At 40.7% G+C, this 16,428-nt stretch overlaps 1 non-coding gene across 1 annotated transcript; it reads left to right on the top strand.

Annotated features, from left to right (window-relative positions):
- Nucleotides 1-376: 376 nt before the first annotated feature.
- LOC132437454 (U6 spliceosomal RNA) lies at nt 377-478 on the top strand. The gene has a single exon (XR_009522037.1). It is a non-coding gene; the product is annotated as a U6 spliceosomal RNA (small nuclear RNA).
- The last annotated feature ends 15,950 nt before the right edge of the window (nt 479-16,428 follow it).

Below are 16,428 nucleotides of genomic sequence, written 5' to 3' on the forward strand. Positions count from 1 at the left end.
TTTACCATTTGTCCTAGGGTTCTGTCTGTCCATTTTTTTTAGTATAGTTTTTAGCGCTTGTTATCATTGGTGGATTTGTTTTTGGTTTGGTTGCTCTCTTTCTTTCTTTTTTAAATTTTTAATAATTTTTTATTTTAATAACTTTATTTTATTTTATATTTTTCTTTCTTTCTTTTTTTCTTCCATTTATTCTGAGCCGTGTGGCTGACAGGGTCTTGGTGCTCCGGCCAGGTGTCAGGCCTGTGCCTCTGAGGTGGGAGACCCGAGTTCAGGACATTGGTACAACAGAGACCTCCCAGCTCCATGTAATATCAAATGGCGAAAGCTCTCCCAGAGATCTCCAACTCAATGCTAAGACCCAGCTCCACTCAACGACCAGCAAGCTACAGTGCTGGACTAAAATTGGAGTGATACAGAGAAGATTAGTATGGCCCCTGTGCAAGGATGACACGCAAATTCGTGAGCGTTCCATATTTTTGCTGGAGAGGGTGTGGAGAAAAGGGCACCCTCTTGCACTGTTGGTGGGAATGTAAATTGATACAGCCACTATGGAGAACTGTATGGAGGTTCCTTAAAAAACTAAAAATAGAACTACCATCCAACCCAGAAATCCCACTACTGGGCATATACCCTGAGCAAACCATAATTCATGTACCACAGTGTTCATTGCAGCTCTATTTACAATAACCAGGACATGGAAGCAACCTAAGTGTCCATCAACAGATGAATGGATAAAGAAGATGTGGCACATAGATACAATGGAATATTACTCAGCTATAAAAAGAAACGAATTGGGTTTTTGTAGTGAGATGGATGGACCTAGAGTCTGTCATACAGAGTGAAGTAAGTCAGAAAGAGAAAAACAAATACCATATGCTAACACATATATATGGAATCTAAAAAAAAAAAATTGTTCTGATGAACCTAGGGACAGGACAGGAATAAAGATGCAGATGTAGAGAATGGACTTGAGGACACAGGGAGGGAGAAGGGTAAGCTGGGGCAAAGTGAGAGAGTGGCATGGACATATACACACTACCAAATGTAAAATAGATAGCTAGTGGGAAGCAGCCACATAGCACAGGGAGATCAGCTCAGTGCTTTGTGACCACCTAGAGGGGTGGGATAGGGAGGGTGGGAGGGAGATGCAAGAGGGAGGGGATATGGGGATATATGTATATGTATAGCTGATTCACTTTGTTATAAAGCAGAAACTAACACACCATTGTAAAACAATTATTCTCTAATAAAGATGTTAAAAAATAATAAAGTCGTTTAAGTGATTTGAATGGGATGTTTGGCCACTTGTAGCCGGAACCCTGTCTGCTAGACTCGTATGGTAGCCAAGAAGTAGCGCGCGCGCGTGTGTGTGTGTGTGTTTTCTTTTGATTTTTCAGGAATAGAAAAAAAGATGAGGACTGACCCATTCCAAAAATGCTCACCAGTAGATTACCTAATTATTTAGAATGACAAACTAGAATGTTAATTTTTTAAAAAGCCTTGTGAGAAAATAAAAAAATAGAAATATCTAGGAAAAAAAGACTTCTAGGTACGAAGGTCACTAAAAATTACAGCAAAAGGTGAGTTTTTAAATATTTGTATCATTTATTTACTCTTACCCACAGGCTATTCCAGGGTATTTTCACAGTTTGATCCTTTCTGTCGGCTATTAAATAGTTTGGTACAAAATACAGTTCGGTGTATTTAATAGACTTTGTTTGGGAATGTGGTTTGTTCTTTGACCCTGGGCAAGTTTCTTCACCTTAACATTTGAGGGATATTATTCTGGACTTAATGTACGTGAAGCTCCTAGATTGGGGCCTGGAATAAAGGAGGCACTCAAACGTGGGAGCAGCTGCTGTTTATTATTATTACCCACACTCTGGTCACTTGCTAGAAATATGAGTCACCCTCCCTGTGTGCCTGTTTTCACTAGTCCTGGTCAGGAAGTGTCTCGGGCCTGTTGTTGGTCTTCCCTGATGGTGTGGAATTAGCTGCCTTGCATATTGATTGTAACTAATGACAAAATGGCCCCTCCTGGGAATTCTGTATTTCTCCTCACCAGTCATTTCTGGACTTCTGATTTTTATTATCAACAAGGAAGAACATAAAATATAGTTACTTAAGGCAGAACTGGGAGATGAAACAACAACGGAAAGTGATGGATTGTCACTGCCCTCTGTGCAAACAGGTATGCTCGTAATCCTCAGGTTATTTCCTGCTGAGCAATACTAAAAAATATAAAATTGTGCGATGGTTAAGTAATATTATTTTATTATGTTATTCCACGGATGGCAAATACAAGACGTCTGTGGGGCCATCTCCCAGTCCCCTGATAATCTTAGTCCCGTTTCTCACTGAGCCTTAGCTTGGGCTTAGAGTCCTTCTCAACCCAAAGCACCAGAAATGGGATGCTTGAGTTGGAAACTTTTCTCCCCCTTTCATCCTTGGGCTTCTGCATTTTGAGATTTTATTACTGAAATTGCTTACATATTTTGAAGTGTTTTAAACTTTTCTTTTAATTCTCTACATACTTTGGCTTTCAATAGGAGAAGGGATTATTTGTACAGTCATGAGGCTAGAAGCATCTGGTCCCATGACTCAGTTTCCTCCTTTAGGGAAAAGGGACTGTCTTTCTGGGATTGCTTTCTTTCTTTTTTTTTTAATTTTATTGGAGTAGAGTTAATTTACAATGTTGTGTTAGTTTCAGGTGTACAGGAAAGTGATGCAGTTATACATATACATATATTCATTCTTTTTCAGATTCTTTTCCCATATAGGTTATCACAGAATATTGAGTAGACTTCCCTGTGCTTTACAATAGGTCCTTTTTGGTTATCTATCTTATATATAGTAGTGTGTGTATGTTGGGATTGCTTTCTATCTTAGCCCAACATATGAGAACAATAGAAACAAGCAAAAACCCTCCATACAAAATAGGTAAAAAAGAATATAAATCTAGAAAAGCAATGGCGACAGATAAGAGTCTCAGAGGAGGAAATCAGGGAAGAGATGTCATAATCAAAAATTCTGGACTCAGTTTGGATTCATCAATAAACATGCAGTGGGACATCTGCTAAGTGAAGCACTGGGATGCAGAAATAAACAAGAATAGTTCTTGCCCTTGAGGAGCTCACAGTCTGGATAGGCGGCGGATGTGTAGAACAAAGCCCGTAAATACCAGGCACTGTGGCAAGCGCTGTGTTGTGTCTGAGGAGAGGAAGATGGTAGGATTGAGTGTCTCAGGTGACCTGATCACATTAAGTAAAGGGGTCCCTGCTGATGCTGTCTCACACTCCTTGTTTCATAAATCACAGATTGGGTATTAATAACTACGTGAGTTGTTACTTGACTTTCTCTTGCCCTATGTGAAGCCCTAGTGTTCCTGGTAAGTCTGAGGAGCCAAGTGTGGTGATGAATAGTTCAAAAACTCAGGCTCTGGAATCCGACAGTCCGAGCTTTGAGTCTTGACCTGTGGCTTACTTGCTGTGTGACTCTGGGAAACTCAATGACCACTCTGGCTCCAGTTTCTTAATTTAGTGATTATTGTGGCAATTAAAATAGAGAGTATCTCTGAGGTATCTGAGGTACCTTAGGTGATAAGTAAAAAAATTTATTATTCTTTATTTTTTTAACATCTTTATTGGAGTATAATTGCTTTACAATGGTGTGTTAGTTTCTGCTTTATAACAAAGTGAATCAGATATACATATACATATGTTCCCATATCTCTTCCCTCTTGCATCTCCCTCCCTCCCACCCTCCCTATCCCACCCCTCTCGGTGGTCACAAAGCACCGAGCTGATCTCCCTGTGCTATGTGGCTGCTTCCCACTAGCTATCTGTTTTACCTTATTTACAAAAGGTAGTGTATATATGTCCATGCCACTCTCTCACTTTGTCACAGCTTACCCTTCCCCCTCCCCATATCCTCAAGTCCATTCTCTAGTAGGTCTGTGTCTTTATTCCCTTCTTGATTAATTTTGTTGTCTTTATTATCAGGTCAATGATGTTGAACTCTGATTCAACAGTTGTGCTTTATTTGTCCACTTCCAATTGGAAGTTTATTGTTTCGAATTACAAAGAAAAAGATGAACTCAATTTGTGACCAAGAGACAAAGATTGGGGACTTGGCAATGGTGGAGGCAGACTTTGGACTTTGTGTTTGGGTTGGGAGATAGGAGTTGAGCAATAAAGATTCTGATTGAAGGGACAGAACCACCAGAGTGGAGCACAGTAGAGGTCCGGGAAGGGTGACCCTAGCGTGGGGCTAGAAGATGAAGAAAACTGACATGGAGAAAAGTCTGCTCCTAAGCGTTCTCCAGGGGGCCAGAGAAAACTATCGTAGAATTTTGGAACAGTTTTGTTGATGTGTTGACAGCTAAGGTTAGAGAGGTGTTTCCTTCTGAAAATCCCAAGTGTGTAGAGAATGAGCTCTTGCTGAATATTTCAGCTTTAGTTTAACTTCTTCCTGCATAACCAGTGTGTGTGTGTGTGTGTGTGTGTGTGTGTGTGTGTGTGTGATGTTTGTTTGTTGGCTGTGTGGAGTTGATTATATCCTAAATAAGTGAGATCTGAAAGGATAGAAGAAACGATGCAGCAAGGGGCAGGTAACCACAACACTACTTTTATTTGTTTTGTGAACCAGCAGTCAGCAGAGCCCAGCACACTTGACTGATGGGGAGAGCGCACGGGCAGAGGCAGCTGTAATGCAATGTTCTCAGAATTTGGCTCCGTCTCTACCTGGTGACAGCAGTTCGGAGTTGGGTAAAAATTCTAGCCCATCAGGATAAGGCGGTCACTAAAAGCTGTCTAGAACCTGAAAATTCCAAATAAGTGATGAGAGGAAGCATCAAAAAAAGACATTTGCACTTCAAAAAACAAGCAATAAAAATACCAATTTCCCAAACAAGTAGGTTAGGTGGCAATATTACTAGTTAACATTTCCTCATATGTTTCAATAAGTAATCTCTGAATTTGGTATTATCTCCATTTTGTAGTCTCAGAGGCTTGGGGTAGCTTGCCCAAAGTCACCATCTGGTTAGGGACCAAGCCTGGATTAGAACTGGGTCTGACTGGTGCTAGAGAATGAACTCTCAACCACTCAGCTATGCCTCCTTGAAAGATGACTCACCATAGTAGTCCTTACACACACAAACACACACACGCACACACACCCCAAATTAGGAGTTGGTAGCTGAAATAAGATCAAAACATATCTTTTAAAGATTATATCTGAGCTTGGGATTAACATATACACACTACTATATTTAAAATAGATAACCAACCAGGACCTACTGTACAGCACAAGGAAGTCTACTCAATATTCTGTAATAACCTGAATGGGAAAAGGATTTGAAAAAGTATAGATATATGTATAAGTATAACTGAATCACTTTGCTGTACACCTGAAACTAACACAACATTGTAAATCAACTCTACTCCAATGTAAAATAAAAATTTAAAAAAAAAAGACAGTGCCCCATCCAAAAAATAAAGAAAGATCTTATCTGTTGTGTAGGACAAATGCCATACTTTCCACAGTGTACTTTTTTATTGGAATATGTGGATAAAGAACTAACTTTACCTAGTCATTCATATAATCTTGTTGGTAGAGCAACAACTTCCTTTATTTTTTTCTTCCTGGTGCAACATATCATTTAATTCCCTTTGACAGGTTCAGGTTTACTCCTTTTTTTTTTTTTTAACATCTTTATTGGAGTATAATTGCTTTACAATGTTGTGTTAGTCTCTGCTGTATAACAAAGTGAATCAGCTATATGTATACATATGTCCCCATATCCCCTCCCTCTTGTGTCTCCCTCCCACCCTCCCTATCCCACCCCTCTAGGTCGTCACAAAGCACAGAGCTGATCTCCCTGGAACAACAACTTTCTAATCTAGTTTCTCTGATGCTAAAATTCATTTGAGCAACTCAGGTCCTAGTGACTTTCTATGGCAGGGGATAAGCTAAAATTCTTCTGGATGACTTCACTGCTGGGAATGCCCTTCTCCGGCAAACACTGCGTGTAATATTAAAAGTCCTGGGAGCAGATAGGCTTGCAAAATGTGAAGAGCACTTGGCTTGTGAGCAGGGAGAGTATGGTAACCCTCAGACTGCCACTGGTACAAAGTGTCAGAGGAAGCAGTGCATATTACAGGGAAGCTGGAAGAATTAAAAAAGGGGGGTTTGTATCATCTATTAATAGTCTGTTTTATTTTTTTAATTTTTATTTTTTAATAGTCTCTTTAAAAAGTCTGTCTTAGTAAAGCAAAGAATTTTCTTTGCAAAATCAGAAAACTGGAGGCTCAGAGCACACGTGTGTTCCAGATCCTTCTTAAATATTACTGAATCTGCAGATGTCTGTCTCCTCAGTCAGTACAGGAAGTGCTGGTCAGTTGTGAGGAAAGGTCAACTGTCCACAGCACAGAACACTTCTGGGTCCTGACAGTCACAGAAGACAGGGGACCGGACAGGAGTCAGGACTGCAGCAAGGGTGTATGCAGCTGGGGTGCAGGGTGGCTGCCACCCTCCTCGCCCTCCTAAGCCTCTGGACACGGCCTAGCTTCTGTGACCCGGGGGCCAGAACCACGGACAGTGCAGCAAGGAGCCTGTTCTCAGTCTTAGATGGAGCCAGGGCTGAAGGGGTACAACACTACAAGGACCATCCTTGTGCCTTCAGAGAATTCAGCTGACGTCTGGGGGGTCTGTGGGCAGGGACTCCGGAGCAGAATTGCATATGCTCTTACAGAAGCTGCCTCCCCAATGCATCTTCTCCCCAAACTTTACCCCCCAAGTGAGAAAGGCAAGCCACAAATATTATGGATTCTTTAAGAACCTTAATATTTGCCCCTCTTCTATGGTTATTCATAGAACATGTCATCAGTTTCATTTAGATGAGAAAAATATGAAAGCATTGTTTGCTCTGGTTATATATTAACACCTCACTTTTCCATTTCACAGAGTTAGTGAGTGGGGATGTGTGTGGGTGTATGTATGTAAAGGTAGACACATATGAGTAGGAATACATGTTCTCATTTAATCCCTGTAACTTTATAAAATAATATTATTCATATATACATATGTAATACATATACCTCTATACATATGTACATATCTACATACACATTGACTTTATAAAATGGCATGCCTATTTTATTAAAGAAAAAACTGGGACTCGGAGAAATTGACTGACAAACTTGAAAAGTTGATGTTCCTGAGAGGCACAGCCTGCATGAGAGCACAGGGCTTCTGACTGAGTCCCAGGCCCTTTGAACACTCCCTCGCCCCCAGTTTCAACTCAGTGTCAAGCCCACTGACTGCCTTCTCCAGGTACGCTTGAGTCAGGACTGTCCTGGGATGTTTAGCCACCTGGCACAAGTCATCAAAATAAAAAAGTAAGGGGACAGACAGTTTTGAGGGCATTAACCCACTGTGGTCCCCTTTGCCTGGCAAAGCAATAAAGCTATTCTTTTCTACTTCACCCAAAACCCTGTCTCTGAGATTCAGTTCAGTGTTCGGCATCAGAGACATGCATGCAGAAGGTGGAAGCAAATGAGCTGGCTGGGTGCTGAGGATGAGGCTCCATAGAGAGGAGATAAAAGTCCCTGTGCTTCTCACTCTCCGGGATTCTCTGGTAATGTTTCAGCACCTTCAACTGAACTTCTATACTTTTTGCAAGAAGCAAGATTGGGGTTAGTCTGCTAGCAGGGAGCTAAGCTTTTACAGAGGCAGTGAGTACACAAAGCAGTGAGAGCAGCACTGCCAAGCTCCCTTCTTTCCCAGGAACCACACTCAGCATCTGAGCATTGAACCGCTGGTTGGGGTCAAGTTCAAGTTTGCTCCAGCTTCTCATTCTCCTGGGACCAGTTGCCTCCCACAGCTGAGTCTGTGCCTTGTGGCAGAACCATCAAAGGGGCAAAGGAAACAAAGAGATGGGGCAACTCTTAATGTTTTGTGTTGAAATGGGTTGACATCCGCTCCTCAGAGTTCCAAAGGCCAAAGTTCCAAAGTCCATATGAGGGAAAGACTCTTCCCAGGGGTTTTCTCTGAAGATGGGGGAGGAGTAAGACATGGAGATCACCTTCCTCCCCACAGATACATCAAAAATACATCTACATGTGGAACAACTCCTACAGAACACCTACTGAATGCTGGCAGAAGACCTCAGACCTCCCAAAAGGCAAAAACTCCCCATGTACGTGGCCGTGTGGCTGACAGGGTCTTGGTGCTCCAGCTGGGCATCAGGCCTGAGCCTCTGAGATGGAAGAGCCGAGTTCAGGACATTAGGCCACCAGAGACTGCCCGGCCCCATGTAATATCATTCAGCAAGAGTTCTCCCAGAGATCTCCATCTCAATGCTAAGACCCAGCTCCACTCAACGACCAGCAAGCTACAGTGCTGGAAACCCCATGCCAAACAACTAACGAGATAGGAACACAACCCCACCCATTAGCAGAGAGGCTGCCTAAAATCATACTAAGTTCATAGAAACACCAAAACACACCACTGGATGCAGTCCTGCCTACCTGAAAGACAAGATCCAGCCTCATCCATCAGAACACAGGCATCAGTCCCCTCTACCAGAAAACCTACACAATCCACTGAACCAACCTTACCCACTGTGGGCAGACACCAAAAACAACGGAAACTATGAACATGTAGCCTGCAAAAAGGAGACCCCAAACACAGTAAGTTAAGCAAAATGAGAAGACAGAGAAATACACAGCAGATGAAGGAGCAAGGTAAAACCCCACCAGACCTAACAAATAAAAAGGAAATAGGCAGTCTACCTGAAAAAGAATTCAGAGTAATGATAGTAAAGATGGTACAAAACCATGGAAGTAGAATGGAGAAAATAAAAGAAACATTTAACAAGGACCTAGAAGAACTAAAGAGCAAACTAACAATGATGAACAACACAATAAATGAACAATAGCTGAATAAATGAGGCAGAAGAATGGATAAGTAACCTGGAATATAAAATAGTGGAAATAACTACTGCAGAGCAGAATAAAGAAAAGAGAATGAAGAGAATTGAGGACAGTCTCAGAGACCTCTGGGACAACATTAAATGCACCAGCATTCGAATTGTAGGGCTCCCAGAAGAAGAAGAGAAAAAGAAAGGGACTGAGAAAATATTTGAAGAGATTATAGTTGAAAACTTCCCTAACAAGGGAAAGGAAAGAGTCAATCAAGTCCAGGAAGTGCAGAGAGTCCCGTACTCTCATACAGGATAAATCCAAGGAGAAACATGCCAAGACATATATTAATCAAACTATCAAAAATGAAATACAAAGAAAAAATATTAAAAACAGCAAGGCAAAATCAACAAATAACATACAAGGGAATCCCCATAAGGTTAACAGCTGATGTTTCAGCAGAAACTCTGTAAGCCAGAAGGGAGTGGCAGGACATATTTAAAGTGATGAAAGGGAAAAACCTACAGCCAAGATTACTCTACCCAGCAAGGATGTCATTCAGATTTGTTGCAGAAATTAAAACCTTTACAGACAAGCAAAAGCTAAGAGAATTCAGCATCACCAAACCAGCTTTACAACAAATGTTAAAGGAACTTCTCTAGGTAGGAAACACAAGAGAAGGAAAAGACCTACTATAACAAACCTAAAACAATGAAGAAAACGGTAATAGGAACATACATATCGATAATTACCTTAAATGTAAGTGGATTAAATGCTCCCACCAAAAGACATGGACTGGCTGAAGGGATACAAAAACAAGACCCATATATATGCTGTCTACAAGAGACCCACTTCAGACCTAGGGACACATACAGACTGAAAGTTAGGATATGGAAAAAGATATTCCATGCAAATGGAAATCAAAAGAAAGCTGGAGTAGCAATTCTCATATCAGAAAAAATAGACTTTAAAATAAAGACTATTACAAGAGACAAGGACACTACATAATGATCAGAGGACTGATCCAAGAAGAAGATATACGACTGTAAATATTTATGCAGCCAACATGGGAGCACCTCAATACATAAGGCAAATGCTAACAGTCATAAAAGGGGAAATCGACAGTAACACAATAATAGTAGGGGACTTTAATGCCCCCCTTTCACCAATGGACAAATCATCCAAAATGAAAATAAATAAGGAAACACAAGCTTTAAATGACACATTAAACAAGATGGGCGTATTTTATAATTACAGGACAGTCCATCCACAGACAACAGAATACACTTTCTTCTCAAGTGCTCATGGACATTCTCCAGGAAAGATCATATCCTGGGTCACAAATCAAGCCTTGGTAAATTTATGAAAATTGAAATCATATCAAGTATCTTTTCTGACCACAACACTATAAGACTGGATATCAAATACAAGAAAAAAGCTGTAAAAAATGCAAACACACGGAGGCTAAACAATATGCTACTAAATAACCAAGAAATCACTGAAGAAATCAAAGAGAAAATTTAAAAAACCCTAGAAACAAATGACAATGAAAACACGATGACCCAAAACCTATTGGATGCAGCAAAACCAGTTCTAAGAGGGAAGTTTATAGCAATAGAATCCTACCTCAGGAAACAAGAAGAATCTCAAATAAACAGCCTAACCTTACACCTAAAGCAATTAGAGAAAGAAGAGCAAAAAACTCCCAAAGTTAGCAGAAGGAAAGAAATCATAAAGATCAGATCAGAAATAAATGAAAAACAAATGAAGGGTATGATAGCAAAGATCAATAAAACTAAAAGCTGGTTCTTTGAGAAGATAAAAAAGATTGAAAAACCGTTAGCCAGACTCATCAAGAAAAAAAGGGAGAAGACTCAAATCAATAGAAATGAAACAGGAGAAGTACCCATGGACTGCAGAAATACAATGGACCATGAGAGATTACTACAAGCAACTATATGCCAATAAAATGGACAACCTGCAAGAAATGGACAAATTCTTAGAAAAGCATACCTTCTGAGACTGAACCAGGAAGAAATAGAAAACATAAACAGACCAATCACAAAACTGAAATTGAAACTGTGATTTAAAATTTTCCAACAAACAAAATCCCAGGACCAAATGGCTTCACAGGAGAATTCTATCAAACATTTAGAGAAGAGCTAACACCTATCCTTCTCAAACTCTTCCAAAATATAGCAGAGGGAGGAACACTCCCAAACTCATTCTACGAGGCCACCATCACCCTGATACCAAAACCAGACAAAGATGTCACAAAAAAAGAAAACTACAGGCCAATGTCTCTGATGAACATAGATGGAAAAATCCTCAACAAAACACTAGCAAACAGAATGTAGCAACACATTAAAAGGATCATACACCATGATCAAGTGGGGTTTATCCCAGGAATGCAAGGATTCTTCAACATACGAAAATCATTCAATGTGATACACCATATTAACAAATGGGAAGATAAAAACCATACGATAATCTCAATGGATGCAGAAAAAGCTTTTGACAAAATTCAACATCCATTTATGATAAAAACTCTCCAGAAAGTAGGCATAGAGGGAACTTACCTCAACATAATTAAGGCCATATATGACAAACCCACAGCCAACATCGTTCTCAATGGTGAAAAAATTAAAACCATTTCTTCCAAGATCAGGAACAAGACAAGGATGCCCACCCTCACCAATATTACTCAACTTAGTTTTGGAAGTTTTACCCACAGCAGTCAGAGAAGAAAAAGAAAAGGAATCCAAATTGGAAAAGTAAAGCTGTCACTCTTTGCAGATGACATGATCCTATACATACTGAACCCTAAAGATGCTACCAGAAAACTACTAGAGCTAATCAGTGAATTTGGTAAAGTAGCAGGATACAAAATTAATGCACAGAAATCTCTTGCATTCCTATACACTAATGATGAAAAATCTGAAAGAGAAATTAAGGAAACACTCCCATTTACCATCGCAACAAAAAGAATAAAATACCTAGGAATAAACCTACCTAAGGCAGACAAAAGACCTGTATGCAGAAAACTATAAGACACTGATGATAGAAATTAAATATAATATAAACACATGGATAGATATACCATGTTCTTGGAATGGAAGAATCAACTTTGTGACAATGACTCTACTACCCAAAGCAATCTACAGATTCACTGCAATCCCTATCAAACTACCAATGGCATTTTTCACAGAACTACAACAAAAAACTTCACAATTTCTATGGAAACACAACAGACCCCAAATAGCCAAAGCAATCTTGAGAAAGAAAAATGGAGCTGGAGGAATCAGGGGCCCTGACTTCAGACTATACTACAAAGCTACAGTAATCAAGACAGTATGGTACTGGCACAAAAACAGAAATATAGATCAATGGAACAGGATAGAAAGCCCAGAGATAAACCCATGCACATATGGTGACCTTATTTTTGATAAAGGAGGCAGGAATATACAGTGGAGAAAAGACAGCCTCTTCAATAAGTGGTGCTGGGAAAGCTGAAGAGCTACATGTAAAAGAATGAAATTAGAACACTCCCTAATACCATACACAAAAATAAACTCAAAATGGATTAAAGACCTAAATTTAAGGCCAGACACTATAAAACTCTTAGAGGAAAACCTGGCAGAACACTCTAGGACATAAATCACAGCAAGATCCTTTTTGACCCACCTCCTAGAGAAATGGAAATAAAAACAAAAATAAACAAATGGGACCTAGTGAAACTAAAAGCTTTTGCACAGCAAGGAAACCATAAAGAAGAGGAAAAGACAACCCTCAAATGGGAGAAAATATTTGCAAATGAAGCAACTGACAAAGGATTAATTTCCAAAATTTACAAGCAGCTCATGCAGCTCAATATCAAAAAAACAAAAAACCCAATCCAAAAATGGGCAGAAGACCTAAATAGACATTTCTCCAAAGAAGATATACAGACAGCCAACGAACACATGAAAGAATAGTCAACATCACTAATAATTAGAGAAATGGAAATCAGAACTACAACGAGATATCACCTAACACCAGTCAGAATGGCCATCATCAAAAAATCTACAAACAATAAATGCTGGAGAGGGTGTGGAGAAAAGGGAACCCTCTTGCACTGTTGGTGGGAATGTAAATTGATACAGCCACTATGGAGAACTGTATGGAGGTTCCTTAAAAAACTACAAATAAAACTACCATGTGACCCAGCAATCCCAATACTGGGCATATACCCTGAGAAAACCATAATTCAAAAAGAGTCATGTACCACAATGTTCACTGCAGCTCTATTTACAATAGCCAGGACATGGAAGCAACCTAAGTGTCCATCAACAGATGAATGGATAAAGAGGATGTGGCACATATACACAGTGGAATATTACTCAGGCATATAAAGAAACGATATTGAGTTATTTGTGGTGAGGTGGATGGGCCTAGAGTCTGTCATACAGAGTGAAGTAAGTCAGAAAGAGAAAAACAAATACTGTATGCTAACACATATATATGGAATCTAAAAAAAAAAAAAGGTTCTGACAAACCTAGGGGCAGGACAGGAATAAAGACGGAGACGTAGAGAATGGACTTGAGGACACGGGTAGGGGGAAGTGTAAGCTTGGACAAAGTGAGAGAGTGGCATGGAGTAATATACACTACCAAATGTAAAATAGATTGCTAGTGGGAAGCAGCCACATAGCAGAGGGAGATCAGCTGGGTGCTCTGTACCACCTATAGGGGTGAGATAGGGAAGGTGGGAGGGAGATGCAAGAGGGAGGAGATATGGGGATATGTGTATATGTATAGCTGATTCACTTTGTTATAAAGCAGAAACTAATACAGCATTGTAAAGCAATTATACTCCAATAAAGATATTGGAAAAAAAAGAATAGCCTTTTCTAAAAATTAAATCAAATATAAAAAAAGAAAGAATATACAATGGAGAAAGGACAGCCTCTTCAATAAGTGGTGCTGGGAAAACTGGACAGCTACATGTAAAAGAATGAAATTAGAACACTCCCTATCACCATACACAAAAATAAACCCAAAATGGATTAAAGACCTAAATGTAAGGCCAGACACTATAAAACTCTTAGAGGAAAACACAGGCAGAACACTCTATGACATAAATCACAGCAAGATACTTTTTGACCCACCTCCTAGAGAAGTGGAAATAAAAACAAAAATAAACAAATGGGACCTAATGGAACTTAAAAGCTTTTGCACAGCAAAGGAAACCATAAAGAGGATGAAAAGACAGCCCTCAGAATGGGAGAAAATATTTACAAACGAAGCAACTGACAAAGGATTAATTTCCAAAATATACAAGCAGCTCATGCAGCTCAATATCAAAAAAACAAACAACCCAATCCAAAAATGGGCAGAAGACCTAAATAGACATTTCTCCAAAGTAGATATACAGATTGCCAACAAACACATGAAAGGATGCTCAACATCCCTAATCATTAGAGAAATGCAACTCAAAACTACAATGAGGTATCACCTAACACCAGTCAGAATGGCCATCATCAAAAAATCTACAAAAAATAAATGCTGGAGAGGGTGTGGAGAAAAGGGAACCCTCTTGCACTGTTGGTAGGAATGTAAATTGATACAGCCACTATGGAGAACAGTATGGAGGTTCCTTAAAAAACTAAAAATAGAACTAACATATGACCCAGCAATCCCACCTCTGGGCATATACCCTGAGAAAACCATAATTCAAAAAGAGGCATGTACCACAATATTTATTGCAGCACTATTTATAATAGCCAGGACATGGAAGCAACCTAAGTGTCCATCGACACATGAATGGGTAAAGAAGGTGTGAGACATATATACAGTGGAATATTACTCAGCCATAAAAAGAAACGAAATTGAGTAATTTGCAGTGAGGTGGATGGACCTAGACAGAGTCTGTCATATAGAGTGAAGTAAGTCAGAAAGAGAAAAACAAATACTGTATGCTAACACATATATGTGGAATCTAAAAAAGAAAAAAAAATTCTTATGAACATAGGGGCAGGACAGGAACAAAGACGCAGATGTAGAGAATGGACTTGAGGACACGGGGAGTGGGAAGGGGAAGCTGAGATTAAGTGAGAGAGAGGCATGGACATATATATACTACCAATGTAAAGTAGATAGCTAGTGGGAAGCAGCCGCATAGCACAAGGAGATCAGCTGGGTGCTTTGTGACCACCTAGAGGGGTGGGATAGGGAGGGTGGGAGGGAGGGAGACGCAAGAGGGAAGAGATATGGGGACATATGTATATGTATAGCTGATTCACTTTGTTATACAGCAGAAACTAACACAACAGTGTAAAGCAATTATACGGCAATAAAGATGTTAAAAAAAAAAAAAAAGAAAGAGCGCCAGCACAGCACATGCCAGAAGCACACCTCCTGCCCGTGGGGTCTGATTTCACTGAAGTTGACTTCTTTTTTGCAGGACTGGGGTTAAGCTTTCATTGGCTGACCTTCCACAGTGGGGAGTTTAGTCGATTGTTCAACAACGTAGGAGGTGGTGTGGTGTGGAGGAAAGAGGGGGGCGGTTTGCAGCTGCACTGACCTTGATTGGAATCCTGACTCTAGCACCTAGGAGACACTTATGTGTCCTCTTCAAATTACTTTGTGAGCTTGCTTTCCTAATCTGTGAAGTGAGGATGACAGTACCTTCCAGAGCTGCGGTCTGATGCTTGGTGTCGTGGCAGGTGTCTCATTGGAGGTATGATTACTGCTCCCAGAGGCACAAGTGGCCCAAGAAGTGGAAGGTGGGGTCCTACACAGCCATTACCTAAAGGTCCCAATGACCAATATTTAGGGACCGAATGTACCCCCAAAATGTGTTTCTTCTCTTTCTTCACCTGCGAAGTGTCTGTCTGGCTCTCTCTGCCTATCTTTCCATTTTGCTGATTGGATCAGCAGGGAGATGCAATCCAAGAGCTTCCCCCTGCCCTGGGGCCCTTGGTAGTGGCCTCTGGAGCTGTGCTCTCTAAAATGTGCAGTGCAATCGTGTGGGCATTCTGGGAAGCCACAGCTATCCTGGCAGGATCTGGGCAGTGGCTTATGCATACCACAGACCAGTGTCACTGCAGTAGAAACAGGATTTCCAGTCACCCCATTGTTTCTCGAGACTCACGGCCGGGGGGTGGGTGGGGGGTGGGCGGGGAGGGTGGGTAGGGAACCAGTTTTGACATCGTCCTGGTGTACTGTAGCTGGCTGACAGCAGAGGGCACCTCTCGCCTGCGCCCGAATGCTAAGGGACACCCACGCCCCTCCCCCAGAGAGCAGAGAGATGAGAAATAACCCATCGCCCATGGTGGCCACACTCACTGCTGCTACCTCCACTTCTCTTGCTGCAAAACGTTGCATGTGTTTCCCCCGCGTTTGTTCCTGACTCCACCACCTCTCGTGTGTGCTGGGACAGCCTGTTGGTCTTTCATGACTTCTGAGTGAAGAGAGAGCTTTGGACTCAGAGGAGGTGGCTTCCCCAGAAAGCCTGGGGACAGCCTGC

Source organism: Delphinus delphis, chromosome 14 (assembly GCF_949987515.2).
Source record: "Delphinus delphis chromosome 14, mDelDel1.2, whole genome shotgun sequence".
Lineage (NCBI taxonomy): Eukaryota > Metazoa > Chordata > Mammalia > Artiodactyla > Delphinidae > Delphinus > Delphinus delphis.